Source organism: Rhinopithecus bieti, unplaced genomic scaffold (assembly GCF_001698545.2).
Source record: "Rhinopithecus bieti isolate Rb0 unplaced genomic scaffold, ASM169854v2 scaffold_15502, whole genome shotgun sequence".
NCBI lineage: Eukaryota > Metazoa > Chordata > Mammalia > Primates > Cercopithecidae > Rhinopithecus > Rhinopithecus bieti.
Window position 1 is genome coordinate 373,523 of NW_016808208.1, and position 3,881 is coordinate 377,403.

At 30.6% G+C, this 3,881-nt stretch overlaps 1 protein-coding gene across 1 annotated transcript in view; it reads right to left on the reverse strand.

Moving 5' to 3' along the window:
- The window catches only part of TECRL (trans-2,3-enoyl-CoA reductase like), a 130,946-nt gene that overhangs the window by 114,894 nt on the left and 12,171 nt on the right, over positions 1–3,881 (reverse strand). The gene's annotated exons all lie outside the window — the stretch shown is intronic.

The window sequence follows — 3,881 nt, forward strand, 5'->3', positions numbered from 1 at the left end:
TTTTTTTTTTTTTTTTTTTTTTTTTTAGTCTAGGCTGATAGATATTTTGACTTTAAGACTTAAACTCTGCTTTTATATTTATTGTCTGTCACATTCACAAGCTTTTATATAAATAAACTCTTCTCTCCTGAAATGCATTGCCATAAGCATCCAATTTATATTGGATACCACAGGTGGTATTAACAAGTTTTTTTCTAGATCAGCAATTTCACCAGGTCTGTGCTGTCCTTTATAAGTTACTGTACACAACACTTTACAAAATACCACAGCATGACCTGGATTTTCATCTTTCCAGCTTCTGATGTTTTTCTCACTACTCAACAATGAACCAGTAAGCCATCTCTACATCATTTAAATATGTCCTACAGCACCACCTCATTCCTAGCACCAAGTTATATACTAGTCACTCTGCTATCCTGCTTAGTACATAACTTGGTGCTAGGAATGAGGTGGTGCTATAGTGTCGCTTGTGCTTGACTAACAAACCCGGAATCCCAGAGTCTGGAAACAATAGTGATTGGTTGATGACGCTACATTTCTACCAATAGTTCAGTCTTTTTCTGTTACCAAAATCCGTGATAAAATTGATAGTAAATCTATTACCTAGAAGAGTTTTGGCATTTAAATTAGAGGGGGAAAATATCCCAAATTTTCCCTGACTGAAATCTTTGGCAAAAAAAGGACATGGATCACTTAGTTTTACATTTTCTTATTTGTAAAAGCACATCATGTGCTACCTAACTCCAAAGGGATAGAGGTGATTCCAATCCAAATGTAATTTTGACTGCAAAAGGTGGAACATGAATTCCTTGCATGTGTATGGAAAGATAAATAATGCCTTATCCATCACAACCTTGCAATCAAAGAGATGTTAAAATGGAAAAGTTACTTTCAAAATATAATAATTTTACAAATTCCTACTTTTAAGAGGAATTAGGTTGCTTTGATTATATTGCCCTCCTAAGGACATTAAAATTGAAAACAGTATGAGGATATTTTAGTTTCTTAAAATGTATTTTATCAGACTTAGAGTTCACAGCTTTCCCATTTCTGCTTCTGTATTGAGTAGGGATACTATCTTACAGAAAATAAATATTAATATAACAAATCTAATATATTTATTGTTAATGCATCATATATGATTGTGTTTAGAAATTATGGACTCAAGGAAGAATTGTTAAAATTCAAAAAAAAAAATTATTATCTGGAGTGTTCAAGAAGATCAGAGTCCCAGTTACAATTACAATATTTTCTCTGAGTCTTATATAAGAATCCATCATGCATATTATTTTCTTTCTTGAAGAGCTAGCTAGATAAAATATAATATTACATATATATTTTAAGCATTATGTATATATCTAAATATACATATATATAATGCTGTTGGAAAATTCAGACTTTTTTGGAGTAGGAAAATATGATAAGAAATGTAATTTAATTTTCCTTCTTCAAACAAAATATGTTCTCTCCATCCTTAACCAAGACATTCATTTCTTGGGCAAAATAAGATAAATAAAATGGTCAGCTCGTCTAATGTTAAAATATACTATCAACTATTTTGTTATGTGAATTATAATGTCACTTTCGTTACCAACATGACCTGCTATGTACAGTGGCTATAAAATCATCATTGTAGATAGTAATAAAAATTTCCTCTCCACTGCATTATGGCAGGTAACTTAGCCTCTGCTCCTTATGGTATAGAAGAGGCAACTATCAGACATGATGATAGCACCATTTTCCTCATTGTTGTGCAGCTAGATTTTTTAAAAAATTAATTTTATTAGAGTGTTGCGATAGTAGAAAGCTTAATCTTTGATAGTTGTAGTGGACATATGCTTTCAGAATGTATTCATTACACAGACTTTAATGTAGAAAAGGCAGTCATAGGTATTAGTCCAAGAATTTTACCTTTACTTAAAAATCCAGTTCACATACCATTCCTGTGGCTTAAGATACATATTTTACTTACATTTTACAAATGAAAATACTGTGACCCAAGTTGGATATTAACAGGGTTAATAATAATTAACAAGGTTATTTAACAAGGTCACACAGTTAACAAGCTAAAGATAAGATTTGAACACAGAATGTTTCCATACTTGTCCTTAACCACTATACTACATTATGTGGTGGAAGAGAGTAAAATGGAAATAAGAGGAGAAAATTTATTGAGCATTTACTGTGCAGCAGGTATTACTTTGTATATATACAGAAAAACATTTTATCATCATAAATAACTTTGTGAAGTAGGCAACATTGAGCTTTTAAAAAAAAAAAAAAAAAAAAAAAAATGAGATCATGAAATGTAAATATTTTCCTAATCTTACAAGTCGACAANTTTAAAGATAACTAGATTAAATCTATTGACTTAAAGGAACAGCATATCCTGTATCCCTGAGAGATAACAGATTTGAAATTGATTTCAAAATTTTAGAGCACTTCAAATTTTGAAGTGATGCTCATATATTTCTTTTTCCTACTTAAAGATTTATGTTACAGATTTTAAAATGTGGCAAATATGAAATGAGTTTCAAGCAAAAATAATTAGGGAGGAAAATCAATTTTAGAAAGTTCATATCACTAATGAATTGTTTGACATCAAACCACAGACATAGAGGCTACAATTATTTCTGCATCATTGGCTCACTGTCCTCATAAATGCTACTACATATTGCCAGCCACTAAAAATGATTGCATTACTTTTTAAATTTAACTATGTGGATTGCATGCTCTTGGAAGAATTTATCCTCAACATATAAACAAATTCAGAGTATCTGACATTATAGAGAACAATGAAAAATTTATCATTTCATATGTCTGAAATTCTAAAAAAAGTTTGTTGATTAAATGAACCATGAAGGTTCAAAACATAATTGAATTGCTTTGGTGATCCTATGTAAAAATAGCTTACGTTTTATCAAGGAAGTTGATCTCACTCATTCCCATTACTATGAATGCCTATATTTTCATATTCTCAAATGTATATTACCAGCACCAACTTGTTTTCACAACTGAAAACTAACACATACAACTGGATGTTTAACAAGTCTGCATGATTGTCTCAGAGTAATTTCAAAGTTAAATGGCCGGAACTGAGTGTTCTATGTATTAGGCAAAAAACTGTGTCTACCCCATTAATAATATCAACACTCAAACAGTTTTTAGGCCAGAATCTTTACATCAACTGTGATAATTCAACTTAATTATCTAAGAAACCTCATCATTCTTTAGATACAACTTTATATATTTAAGATAAGCTCATTTCTGCTGTCTTTATTCTCAATATTATTGACTAGAGATTCTACTATATAGTAGGTACATTCATTGAAGACATTAACATAGACTGGATAGATTAATTAATATAACCAATTTATTGAATGGTCTTATGTGAACAATAAAACACTTTATAACACATGCCTCCCATTTTTAAATGAAAGATGTGACATTGATATACAAGCAATAATTTAAGAAGAAATATGTTACAATGATAAAGAAAACTGCTCTCACAGTCCTTCTCTTTGTTTTAGGTTCTTCTAATGATTGAAGGATTTTTAATAATAAACTGACAGAATTACAAAAGCTGTCTTTAATTCAAATTTAATTGAATACACCTGCTAGAATAGTCTAGGTTGTGTTGCAAAACTCAGTGGCTTAAAATAGCCCATGCTTATTTTCTACACATACTACTTATACATCACAGATTGACTAGTGTATCTAACCTGCATTCTCCTCACTTTAGAATCCATACTGACAAAGCAAAAGTCATCTGCAACATTGACTGCTTCTAAGGCAAAGGCTAAAAGAAAGGGTAATTAAATTAGGTTAGGTTCTTCCAGCTTTGGTCTGGTAATAAATGTAAGCCTTTCACCCGTATTTCA